Source organism: Hippopotamus amphibius, chromosome 7 (genome assembly GCF_030028045.1).
Source record: "Hippopotamus amphibius kiboko isolate mHipAmp2 chromosome 7, mHipAmp2.hap2, whole genome shotgun sequence".
In the NCBI taxonomy this organism is placed as follows: Eukaryota; Metazoa; Chordata; class Mammalia; order Artiodactyla; family Hippopotamidae; genus Hippopotamus; species Hippopotamus amphibius.
In genome coordinates this window covers 30,007,430-30,021,803 of record NC_080192.1, presented here as the reverse complement: position 1 = coordinate 30,021,803, position 14,374 = coordinate 30,007,430, and positions in this window count along the sequence as shown.

The following is a 14,374-nucleotide window of genomic DNA, read 5'->3' as shown; positions in this document are numbered from 1 at the left end:
ATTCATTCTTTTTATCAAATAATTATTGGCCAGGAACAGAACTAGGTGTTGGGAATATAGGGAAAAATAAGATTCTTGCCATTAAACAGCTTATGGGTCTTAATTAAGGAAAAAGACAAACAAATAGGTAATTAAAACAGTCAGTAATTTGGTAGATATTAGCATGGGGTACCATGGGAAACACAGAGGATGGGGAGCTAACCAGAGGTGGGGGCATGAGATGGGATCAAAGAGGACTGCAAAGGAAGAAGATGTTCAAGTCTGATGTGCGTGTGTGTGTGTGTGTGTGTGTGTGTGTGCGTGCGTGTGTGTGTGTTAGGGAGGGGGAGACAACTGAGGTCCAAGGGCCAGAGGGAACACATTATTAGTCAAATTAATTATATTTCAACTCCACTTCATCCTGGGTAGTCATAGCCTAAATATTTGAATCAAGTTTAACTGAATCGCCAGTGTGACAAGGTTTTCCATTCTTTACTTTTGTAAGGGAATTGGAGCCCGGTCCAAGTTCACTTTTTGGCAGCTGATCCTGTGTAAACTTGCTGCTCCCTGAGCAAACCCTCTCCAAGGCCCGGAGGACACTTGTGCTGTAGCCTTCATTTGATCACAGGATAGCTCGAAGGAAACCAGTATCAACCTTCCTGTCTTTGGACAGTCAGAGATAGCTTTTCTACTTTGTTTATTTGGAGGGTCTTGTGTCTTAAATGTCAGAACAGGCCAGTTTAAGAATTATCTGATTATTGTGTGAATTATTAAAAAGTCTTACAAGCACAAATAGTTGGTTCACCTCTCTATTTTAGTGCTAACCACCCATGAATAGCAAATAATAGCAGCACTGTATAGTAAGACATTTTGAGGGGAAATGCAGAGCACAGGATGGGGCTTGGCTGGTCATGATACTCCAGTCAACTTGGATTGCTAAGAAGATAATTTACGTGACTTCCACTAAATTACTGAAACTGTAAGACTGTTCTCCCTCTATTCAAACTTCCAGGGTGTACTGTGTTGCTTGCAGAGGGGAGCTCTGCTTGTGCTGGGTTATTTATGGCTCCTGAAAATAGAGAACAGGAGATAGCAAACCTTTTATCTGATGTTCACTATAATTTGGACAATTGCAGAGTAGTTTTAGTTCTTGGTCTATAGCATTTGGTGGGACACTAGAGTTGATCTGTGACATCACAATACTTAAAAGAATGAAAGAGGGAAAATGTTAAAAATTTGATAAAGAATCAGGTTTTTAGTTGTTAGGATTTTCCTTTTTAAAGATAAAGATATAACCATATGGTTCAAAAGAAAGTATTTTATCAACCATAGGCTTGGTTAGGAGAGAATTCTAGTTGAAATTAACAGAAAGGCAAGGAATTTTAATGAAGACTAGGTGCTTTCATCTTAGGCAGATGTGAGTCAAGGCAGTTATACCCACTATAAACTGTTGAAGTAATCATTTCCTTTGGGACTTAAAAAAATGACTACTGACATTAACTGCTTTCTGAGTAGTTTTGTAGAAGCTACAGATGACTGCCAACTTTTCATAAGAATTATAATATTGTTAGTTAAGCCAGGAAGAAGCTATAATATGATAACTTTAAAAGTTTCTCTAAAATCTGTAGTATTTATTCCAACAGCCAGTCAAATTTTAGTGAGCACCTATTGTGTGCTTTCTTATTAGGAGCAGATAGAGCTATGAATAAGAAGGGTAAACAGATGATTGAACTTGGTGTACCCCCCAAAAAATAATAAATAAATAAAATTAAAAGAAAAAAAAATAAAGTAAGTGGACTAAAATTAAAAAAAAAAAAAAAAAAAAAAGAAGGGTAAAGTGTCTGTTCTCATGGAAGTCAAGTCCAGCAGGGAAAGAGATAGCACTCCAATAATGAATTAATTACAATTATGAACATGTACTATGAAGGATAAGTACACAGAGGTACGAGCATGTGCTATAGGGTAAAGGAGGAGTGGTGGGGGTGTGTGAGGAATAAGAGTGTACAAGTAAAGATGGTCTGCACATGCGAAGGGCCCATGGTAGGAAGGGATTTAGCTCTGTGGAAGACTGGATGAAGGCTTTGTGGTTAGAGAAAGGAAAACGGGGAGAAGGGCACAAGATAAGTTTGGAGAGATAGGAAGAGGGTAAATCATGGTGGTCATCATGGACTCGACAGAAGAGATAGGGAGTCTTTGAGAAACTTCATGGAGGGAAGTGATAATATAAACAATGCAACTTAATGAAATTTAAACAAAACATACTATTGTTGACTATGGAAGTAATTTTCTCTCAAGATGTTGTCCCCTACTGAAGACATACTTTTTCAATTTAATTTTTATTGTAATTTGATTTTTAGATAGTAAAGAAAGTAATTTGTACATAATTGAAGGGCCATAGAACCATTAACTTAACTTGAACCATTAACTTAACCCATTGTGATGGGTAAGAATTTATAAATAGCAAATCCTCTGCTAGATTTAGTTATCTGTCACTTTGGGTTTAAAGGTGGTCAATCTTTTTTCAGTGACCAAACATCAAATGCCAGAAATGGAATCCAACAAATTTTTAATTAAAAAAGTGATACGTAGCTGGGATGCAACTGAGGTGAGTATTTCAAAATATGTCTGGAAATATCTACAAACCCAAAAAACACGAATCACAGATTTTTCAGTTGTACCGGAGAACTGAAATTTCCAAAGGCTGATAATGCTACCTGGACACGTTGTTCAGTTAAGTATGGTTGGGGAGTCAACACCATTAGACAGGGAGGCCCCATAGAAAGGTGCTTCACACTAGATTTAACACAAACAGTCCAAATTCTAATATATATGAAGGGTTCTCCAAGATTTGTTGTCCTAGCTAGTAATAACCACTAAGTCCAGATTTTCCAGGACAGTTTTATTATATATATTGTCTTGCACATTAGGTACACTGATGCTTTTCAGACAACAACATGACTCACTTTTGTTTTAAGAAATATTGCCATTATGTCTAGTGGCATCAGGAATTCTCCTTTCTTCCCTGCTGTCGCCAGCTACAGTTTCTTTTCTTCTATCTCATTCTGAAAACCTGAACTCAAGTTCCTAGAACTCTGATTCATGAATTAAATGTCCAACACAACTTGCCTGTTTTTCTTCTCTTTGGAGATGCCTCTTTCCTTAGTCTTTCTAAGCCCAGCTATACAAATTCATGAATGGCTTGTGTTTAAGGGAACCAAAATAACAAAAACATGAAAACCAGCTCAGTATGTCACAGGCATTTCATCTGTGGCTTTCTTAATATTACTACTGGTTAAATATCTTAGACAATGTCAATCATGCCAGGAATCTAATGTGAGGTTACAAAAGAAGGGGAGAAGCTATTAATTTTGTTTCACTTTGTGATGGTCTGGGCAAGAAATGTCACTCATGAAGAGCAGCAGGCTGGACAATCCCTAAAGCAGTAGGAAGAAAATGAAGATGACAGTGAATCAAACAGCTACCATGTTAGAAAGCTTATTTTGTACCATCCTTGTGCTAAGTGCTTTGTAGACGCTGTCTGATTTAACAACTGTGTAAGGCTGTATTACTATTTATATTTATATTGGAGGTGAGGGAACTGAGACTTAGAGAGGTTAAAGCAACTTCTCTCAAGTCATTCCATTAGTAAATAGAGGAAACAGACTTCTGTGCCTGCCCAACCTGACTCCAGAGTCAACACAGTCCTCACTCAGTATCCACAGGAGACTGGTTTCTGGACCCGCCCTTGGATACCAAAATCCACAATGTTCAATTACCCTATATAAAATGGCATAGTATATGCTCATAACCTATACATATCCTCCCGTATACTTTAAAGCATCTCTAGATTACTTGTAATACCTAATACAATGTAAATGCTATGTAAATAGTTGCTGGGGTGCAGCAAATGAAAGTTTTGCTTTTTGAAATTTTCTCAAATTAAAAAAAAACTTCTGGTCTGCAGTTGGTTGAATCCATTGGATGTGATGCCCATGGGTACAGAGGGCTGACTGTACTGTGAACCATCAACTATCAAGGGGATAACAGGTAAACTAATCTACGGCTAAGAAATGTCCCTGGAGGTTGCATGAGTGTCCTTACTCCTTGGGGCATCTTATCTACTGTACTCTACCTATTTCATCGCCTTCTGTCCCTTTTCACTGAAGCTGAGCTTGCTGTGGTCTGAAAAGCACAATGGCTTACAATAGTTTCTTTGGCAGGGCCTATGGTTTTAGAGCTGCAGTGAGCAGAATATGCAAATAAACATGGAACGTCCTACTGAGATACAAGAACAAGCAATGCTACTGCAAAGAGCCAACAAAGCAAAATGGTTCCTGGCCCTGGCAGGAAACAGCCTGGACATGTACAGAGGTAGATTTTCAACAAAGCTCTCCCCAGACATCAGATAGGGGAGCTCTGGGCTAGTACCCAGATGGCAGGCATCAATCACCCCTGTGGTAGAGTGTGTGAGGGACTCATGTGCTTCAGATGTCATAGCCAGGAAACAGCATTGTGTGCAACATGAACAACACAGATCTTAAATGTTATTTCTGCAAGGACCAGGAACGTTACTATGGTTTTGATGTCAGAATCTATTGTTAGATGAACTGATGTCTGTGAAGTGCCTTTCAGTGCTTGAACAGTCAGGATCTGTATAATCAAGTGTTCCTCCTCCCACCAATCAATGATGGTAAAAGGAAGTTTCTTAAGACTCAAAGCTCCTGATTTCAAATTAAGACTACATTTGTGTATGCATGCAGTAGAATATGAGATCACCAAAATGTTAGTTTCTTCCCCTTCTCAGTAGTCCCTGAACCCTGCCTGTCATGCCATAAGCAGCAACTGCAGGGTTTTGGGAGGGCTCCTGGCTGATCTTTTAGTTCTGTTGACCTCCACCCTGCCTCCTACTACCAGAAAATTTAAATCAAACAAACTGCTTTTGACTGAATGACCCAAGTAACAGCCTACTTTCGCTTGAACTGCATAGATATTTCAGCTAAAAATGGCTTTTTTCCATGAGTCACCTGGATAATTACCTTACTCTCCTGGCCCACTTAGTGGGGTGGGCTTGCAGGTGTTAAGTGCAAGTGTTGCTAAAACCTCATTGTTTTTGACGCTGCAGAGAACATTGTGATAATTTTTTAGTGTCTGGAGAAGTATATCTTAGACTCACTTTTAGCCTTTGAACCTTTTTCTTTGAATGGGTCATCTATGTCATACGACAAAGAAGCCCCCACTTCTGTCCTTGCAGAACAATTTTCTCATGTGTGTGTGTAGCTGGGTGGTTTCGAAGAAGTAATAAATCAGCAAGTGCTTTCTTAAATATTTACCAGCTGAGCACTGTGGAGGATGCAAAGGGAGAGAAAGACAAGATTTCTTCCTTGAGATGTGGCTGCTTAGGGAGGTGGCACATATGAAAAACTATGAAACATTAGGAAACGCCTGTGTGTCCACTGTCGACTTGTTTGGAAGTGTAATCAGAGTCAAAGAAGGACAGATCAAAGCTGGAGAAGGACAAAATAGTTTGAAAACTTCCAGGAGGGTTTAGCTTTAATTACTTGATGTATAGGTAAATTTGTCTTTTTCCTTTTTTCTCTCTCTCCTTTTTAATTTTTTTTGGCAAATGTATTATATTGCTTACTTTTACAAAATGTAGCCTATTATCTCATGATGGCAGCACTTAAGACAAAGCTGTCTGTCTTATTTAAAGGCTAACTTAGAGTTAATGGTTCCACAAAGGAAAGAAACAGACAGATTTGGCTATAATAACATGAGGTATTTGGAAAAATAAATCACTATATACTTTACTTTTATGACTGAGTTTTTCAGATGCTTTTAAGAACACAAAATAAATGGAAAACACAAGAAAAAAAGCCTGCCTCGTGTGGAACGGTCAGTGTTGAGAAAACTAAACCTTATATGATTTTCCTTGAAAAAGATAAATTTATTTTAGTTATTTAGTCCCCTAGCTTCAATTTTAAAGTTCAATTTTCAGTTTCATAATTTGATGTCATGGAATGACAAAGCAAAACAAAACAACATTTTCTGTCTTCCCCCTCTCCCCAGCTAGGATTTAAAAATTAAGTGACAAAGTTTTTTGTTTCTGTTTTTTTGTTGTTGTTGTTGCTGCTGTTGTTGTTTTAAATAGAATTCTAACTTCTGTGTCAGAGCTTGCTATTTCTATGCTTACACAGTTTAAATTCTGTGGCATAAAACTTTTAGGTTTGAGATAAATGTCATGAACATGATTCTGAAGGTCAGGCTGGTGAACCACCAAAAATGTCTGACAGCTCTGAGAGGGAATATTTACATCTGGTGAATGGCATTGTGCTCTCTGCTGTGACGAAGTCAGGTTGAATAAGTGGAGCAGTGGGAACTGAACCTTGATAGAACATGGCATTTGACCCCAGAGGCCTTTCTGCCTCCTTTTATCCTCCATCCCCTCCTGCCTCCCACCATGTGGGAAGAACAACCATAAAAATCCACCTACTTTCTGCAGGAACACTGGGCCTGGTTTTCCTGTAATACCTGTTTATACATGAATCAACCCAAAATTAACTTTGGGGACAGCAGGATATTCCTGACCTTGTAAATGCAAGTACAAAATGCACTAGAATATATGATTAACCTGACTTCTTGGTAAATGGGTTGTTCTATTTAGTTTGGATTTCTGGTTAAGAGCAAGTTCTATGGCTATATTTTATTTCAATCTTTGTTATTGAATAGGCATTCTAAAATACACTAGTTAGCTTTCTTGCCATTGGAAGTATGGTTTTTAAATGCTATCTGAACTTCTTGATGATTCTGACCTTACAGGGTCCTTGGATCATCATTCCAAACATCAATTATCTAAACAGAGTTGCTGAAGGCTAAGATTGAAGCAACTGGGATGAGATGACCTGAGCAGAGAACAGTTTTGTTTTAGTTAAGCGGGGTTATACTTGGGGTAATTTCCTGACAACTGACCACAAAGCTTTCAGTAATTAATGCTGTTATCATTTAAGCTAGATTTTAATAGGAAACCCTAAAGAATCTGCCATAGTTTTGCATAAGATCACCTCTTTAATGAAGTAGCATAAGTTCCCTTCTGTTACTAAAGTCATTTTGATAAAAGGAAAACATGCAAGTTAGGTGAAAAGAGTGGAAAATTAAGATGAAATCATCTTAATGTTATATCTGGGGCATAGAGAGCCCTTTCCTAAAAGTAGAAAAATGCCACCACTTTTTTAGAGCCACATTTTGTTGGGCACAGGCAGAAAAGATTAAGGAATTTGCAGTCTCAGTTACCCTTTTGTCACTAACCTTTGGTTTGCAGGTTGAAAAAAGCATTAAAATAAATGAAGTTTCTTAACTGGGCTCTTTTAGAAGACAGAAATGGGTAGCTTCAGAGAACAGCAAAATGGATGCAGGGCACTCAAGAGATTACTTGTAAATCCAGATATATGTCAGACTATTAGAATAATTAAATTTTCAGTAAACTGGTGAGAGAGAAAAGGAAGGCTCTGTTTGCCTTTTTTGAAACATGGTGTACAACTCTTTGCAGAGTCTTAAATGTCATTCAGCAAGGGATCCCAAAGTGTCTATCATGAATGAACACTGAGAAAGAATATAATTTTTTTAAATTGAGATACCTATCTGTGTCCCCTGTAACACAACCATTTCTTTCGTCTTAATTATAGAAAGGGCTCCTGCCTCTTCTGAATGGCATGCTTTCTTTGAAGACACTGAAAACTATCCAATGTAACTAAGATTTAGGGCATTCTTTACCCAAATCAAGTGCAGATTGGCAAGACGGAGTTCACACAGAGATAAAGAACTAGAAAAATAAAGAGAAGTAGTGGGACAGAGGGGTCAGAGCATTGATATTGGAGACACACAGACTTGAGATTAAAAATCAGTTCTGCTACTTTCTTACTGTGTGACTTTCAGCCAGTTAAGTAGTTTTAGTGAATTTAAGTTTTCTTCCCATGTAAAATGGGGTTAACGGGGGTTGTTGTAATGACTAAATTACATTTATTCATTATCTGAATATTTGCAGCTCTATATCTATTTTAAAATACCTGGTACAGTATAAGTACCCAATATCTCTCATTTTTTAAAACGTGTTTTTTTTTTTTTTAAAGTTCTTTATTGGAATATAATTGCTTTACACTGTTGTGCCAGTTTTTGCTGTGCAACAAAGTGAATCAGCTGTATTTATACATATATCCCCATATCTCCTCCCTCCTGCGAATTCCTCCCACCCTCCCTCCCTATCCCAGCCCTCTAAGTCATCACCCATCATCGAGTTGCTCGCCCTGTGTTATGCAGCAGCTTCCCACTAGCTATCTATTTTATAGTTGGTAGTGTATATATGTCAATGCTACTCTCTCACTTCATCTCGGCTTCCCCTTCGCCCCCCTCCCTGTGTCCTCAAGTCCGTTCTCTACGTCTGCATCTTTATTCTTGCCCTGTCACTGGGTTCATCAGCACCATTTTTTTAGATTCCTTATATATGAGTTAGCATACGGTATTTGTTTTTCTCTTTTTGGCTTACTTTGCTTTGTATGACAGTCTCTAGGTCCATCCACCTCACTACAAATAACTCAATTTCATTCCTTTCTATGGCTGAGTAATATTCCATTGAGTATATGTGCCACATCTTCTTTATCCATGCATCTGTTGATGGGCATTTAGGTTGCTTCCATGTCCTGGCTATTGTAAATAGTGCTGCAATGAACAGTGTGGCACATGTTTCTTTTTGGATTATGGTTTTCTCTGGGTATATGCCCAGCAGTGGGATTGCTGGGTCATACGGTAGTTCCATTTTTAGTTTTTTAAGGAACCTCCATACTATTTTCCATAGTGGCTGTACCAATTTACATTCCCACCAACAGGGCAAGAGGGCTCCCTTTTCTCCACATGCTCTCCAACATTTATTGTTTCTAGATATTTTTTTATATTCAATTTTTTTAAAGCTCTTTATTGGAATATAATTGCTTTACACTCTTGTACCAGCTTTTGAGGTACCCAAAGTGAATCAGCTGTATTTATACATATATTCCCATATCCCCTCCCTCTGGCGACTCCCTTCCACCCTCCCTGTCCTGGTCCTCTAAGGCATCACCCATTATCGAGTTGATCTCTCTTTGTTATACAGCAACTTCCCACTAGCTATCTATTTTATATTTGGTAGTGTATCTATGCCTATGCTACTCTTTCACTTCATCCCAGCTTCCCCTTAGCTCCCCGCCCCACCAACCCTGTGTCCTCCAGTCCATTCTCTGCATCTGCATCCTTATTCTTGTCCTGTTACTGGGTTCATCAGTAACATTTTTTTTTTTTTTAGATTCCATATATATGAGTTCGCATACGGTATTTGTTTTTCTCTTTCTGGCTTACTTCACTCTGTATGACAGACTCTAGGTCTATCCACCCCATTACATATAGCTCCATTTCATTCCTTTTTATGGCAGAGTAATATTCCATTGTATATATATGCCACATCTTCTTTATCCATGCATCTGTTCATGGGCCTTCAGGTTGCTTCCATGTCCTGGCTATTGTAAATAGTGCTGCAATGAACAGTGTGGCACATGTTTCTTTTTGGATTATGGTTTTCTCTGGGTATATGCCCAGTAGTGGGATTACTGGGTCATATGGTAGTTCCATTTTTAGTTTTGTAAGGAACCTCCAAAGTGTTTTCCATAGTGGCTGTACCAACTTACATTCCCACCAACAGTGCAGGAGAGTTCCCTTTTCTCCACACCTTCTCCAGCATTTATTGTTTCTAGATTTTTTGATGATGGCTATTCTCACCAGTGTGAGGTGATACCTCATTGTGGCTTTGACTTGCACTTCTCTAATAAGTAGTGATGTTGAGCATCATTTCATGTGTTTGTTAGCTGTCGGCATGTCTTCTTTGGAGAAATGTCTATTTAGGTCTTCCACCCATTTGTGGATTGGGTTATTTGCTTTTTTGGTATTAAGCTTCATGAGCTGCTTGTATATTTTGGAGATTAATCCTTTGTCAGTTGTTTCATTGGCAAATATTTTCTCCCATTCTGAGGGTTGTCTTCTTGTGTTGTTTATGGTTTCTTTTGCTGTGCAAAAGCTTTTAAGTATCATTAGGTCCCATTTGTTTATTCTTGATTTTATTTCCATGATTCATGGGTCCAAAAGGATCTTGCTTTGATGTATGTCATAGAGTGTTCTGCCTATGTTTTCCTCTAGGAGTTTTATAGTGTCTGGCCTTACATGTAGGTCTTTAATCCATTTTGAATTTATTTTTGTGTATGGTGTTAGGAAGTGTTCGAATTTCATTCTTTTACATGTAGCTGTCCAGTTTTCCAAGCACCACTTATTGAAGAAGCTGTCTTTTTTCCATTGTATATTCTTGACTGCTTTGTCAAAGATAAGGTGCCCATATGTGTATGCGTTTATCTCTGGGCTCTCTATGCTGTTCCACTGATCTATATTTCTGTTTTTGTGCCAGTACCATACTGTCTTGATCACTGTAGCCTTGTAGTATAGTTTGAAGTCAGGGAGTCTGATTCCGCCAACTTCATCTTTCCTTCTCAAGATTGCTTTGGCTATTCGGGGTCTTTTGCATTTCCATACAAATCATAAAATTTCTTGTTCTAGTTCTGTGAAAAATGCCGTTGGTAATTTGACAGGGATTGTGTTGAATCTGTAAGTTGCTTTGGGTAGTATAGTCATTTTCACAATATTGATTCTTCCAATCCAAGAACATGGTATGTCCCTCCATCTGTAAAACGTGTTCTTTTTTAAATTGAGGGATAATTGACAAATACAATTGTAAGATATTTAAATGTACAATGTGATGATTTGATATACAAATACACTGTGAAAAGATTATCTCCATCAGATTACTAAACACATCTATTACCTCATATTTTATCTTTTTTGTTGTTATTGAGAATATTTAAGTTCCAATTTTTTAGCAAATATCAATTATACAGTACATTGTCATCAACCACAGTCACCACATTATAGGTTAGATCCTCAGACCTTATTCACCTTATAACTGAAACTTTGTATCTCTGCCTATTTTCTCCACCCCACAGCCCTGGGCAACTACTTTTCTACTTTCTGTTTCTAATAGTTCAACTTTTTTTTAAAGAGTCTACATATAAGTGTTACCATGCAGTATTTGTCTCTCTGTCTGGCTTATTTCACTTAGCATAATGCCCCCCAGGTTCACCCATGTTGTTGCAAATGGCAGGATTTCCTTCCTTTTAAAGGCTGAATAATATTCCCTTGTGTATATGTGCCACATTTTCTTTATTCATTCATCTGCTGGCAGACACTTAGATTGTTTCTATATCTTGTCTATTGTGAACAATGCTGTGATGAACACCACATACAGATCTCTCTCTGAGGTAATGGTTTTGTTTCTTTTGTATTATTTCTCTAAATTTTAAGATTATAGATTATAACACTCTTGTTATCTAGATGAGGGAACCAAGTTTCCAAAATACTATGTGATGTGTCATAGGTAGATTAATAAACTGTGACATTCATTCACTCAGCTACTCATTCACTCAATGGACTGTGAATATGGCACATGCCAAATGAGGCTGCTGTGGCATCAAGAAGACAGAGCAATACTTAACTGCCATCTTTTTGCTCCTAGTCCAATGTTTTTTCACTGTATTCTCAAATAATAAATTCTTTTTAAGGCTGGGGGTAGAAAGAAAATAAATTTAGAAATGTAGGATTGTTTATAGACTGTGATCAGGAATGAAAGGTGAAGATTATTCTGACTGCACATTCTGATAAGAGTGGAGACAATCAGAACAGCTATTTGCTGAGACAGCAGAATTTGGATAAAAAACTCTAAGGCTATAAGACAGAAAGTCAAGAAAATGTGAATATAAAATTAGGGAACAGGTTGTGGTTACAAAAGTTTAGGACAATTTGGACTCATCTATATGGTACACCAGAAAAGAAGCTATAACTTTGGTTCAGGTGATGACTATTTATTGAGACTGCCCATGTTCTAGATGCTGTGACTTATAAGTGGATGGGGCGGGGGTGAGGGGTGGGGAGGGAGGAGACAAAGGACAAAGTAGTAATAAAAAGTAGTAGCAAAAGCAGAGCAGATATAGACTATGACTTAGAGCAGCTTATCATCTAGTTGAGATAGTGAAACCTTTGCAAAAGTAAGTCAATAACATTTTCAAAGCCACTGGTTAATTATAAATGGATAAAGCATTAGATATAAAGGAGGCTGATAATCTGGGAGGCAATAAGCATTAATTCTCATCAGTTCATCTGTCCATTTTGTGCTGGGAAAGTCATTGAGATTTCTGGACTTCATTCAACCCATTTAGAAATGGGTGAGTGGCAGCCACGATTTATCATTTTTATGGTTTGAGACACACCTTTCAAGATACTACTTCTAAGTTCTACCATTATCACCTCTCTATTTTCTTTCCCTCACTTTCAGTTCCCAAAACACACACACACAGGCACACCATACTTGAATATCACATGATGGAAGAAATGAACAACCATATTAACCAACAGGTAAATTATTGCAACCTTTATGTTGAATCCCAATGGAATTGAGATTCCTGTTTCCCTTTGATTCTCCCCTCTGCCATCACATATAGAATAAGTTAGGATCTACTGTTAAGGAGTTGCTAATATGTAGCAAAACAAGAGGGAAGGCACACTGACAAAGTTTTCTAATGTTAGTTTTGTTAAAGAGCTGGTTTGATTAGAGACAATGATTAGACTGAACTCTTGCAGATAAAATATAGCATTCTGAGCCATACTTAGCCATTCTTTTAAACACTCAATCAAGATAAACATGCCCAAATCCTATTTTGTATTATAAGGTGGTGGTTAGGATTAGCAAAACAATGCGTGGAGATGTGAATTGCTCAGACAATTTTCTTTCAAGATTTCCAGTTCTACTTTGAGACTAGACTTATTAACACAAACATCCAAGCTGTGCCTTGGAGGCCCCTTGAGATTCACCTCTCTGCAGCTATTTATTAGTTATTTAGTTCATGTCAGGCATATAGAAGAGGTTGCTTTCTTGTTAAGATAGAAAAGCAAACTGTTAAATTCAAAGACACAGGCATGAGAGTTATTTTCTCTGGACTATTTCCTTTAGAATATTAAAGGAACAGGTGGGCTATGGATGTTGAAAACTAATTGTGTGTGTGTGCGTGTGTGTGTGTGTGTGTGTGTGTGTATGTGGTTAATTAGTTCTCCCATCATCTGCTACTTTTTTCCTTAGAAACCCTCTCCTACTCCTCTTTCAGTATCATCACACCTTTTCCTCCAGGGACAGAAACATAGGCAGACCCGTAAAATCTCACCATTTTTTACCCCCTGTCAAAACCTGATCACCCTCTTGCCTGAGTTGAGTAACCACTTAAATGAGATGCTTTATTAACAAGTTCTGTAATTTGGGAATATCATTTGAGTTTCTTCCCCGTGGTTTTCTTGTTTGTTAATGGAAGGAGTTAGGTTAGCTAACAGGTTCAGCACTTTATCCCTGAACAAAATGACAAATTCACTCATTTTGAATTCACTCATTCCAATGTGCCATAAATAGTGCGGGAGTGCACAGCTATAAGAGTGACCATTAAGGTACTGTTTTCAGCCTAATTATGTCCCTCGGTCTGTCATCACTGTAGTTGATGGGCAGAGAGCAGGTATTCAATTTTTTTCACGTATTCTTTTGGTCTTAAACCCTGGTTTTCTAGAAATGTGATCAGCAGGTCTTAATTGCAGACTTTCTTAAATCTGAAAAAACTGATTGAGTCACCCTTGTGGGTAGCGCAGTGAGAAGGATTGTTTCCCCAATGGTTTTAATCTGTTAATTTGGATGTGCATGTGCTATTATTAGAATTGTCATAGGATACAAAGAAATCTGTTTCTTCTAACAATCTCGTAGAGGGTGATGGTGATTTTGAAACTTGTTTAAAGTCACACAGCTGGTAAGTCTAAGACCCGCACTGGTCCCCAGGCCTGTGATGCTGACACTTGTGAAGCCTCATCAGAGAAGCCATCATTCTTTTCTCTGTGTTCCCATGGTATTTTATTCTTACTGCTAGTACAGCACTTCTGAGACTACATTGATTTTTTCATGCTAAGCTCCTAGGATGATGTCTAGTACATAGTACTGACTCAAAAATGTTTGTCAACTGAATATTTGAAAAGTATACACACACACACACACACAAACACGTGTGTGCCTACCCCAAGGGGCTGTGAGCTCTTTAAAGAATGAGCTGGATCTTGTATATTGTTATCTCTAGATCTTCCAACAGCATCTGCTACTTGATTGGTACTCAGCAGATATTTGTTGAATTGAACTAGATTCTTACCAAGTGCAGTTCAGGGCTGTTTTGCATCTCATCACTCCTTATCACAT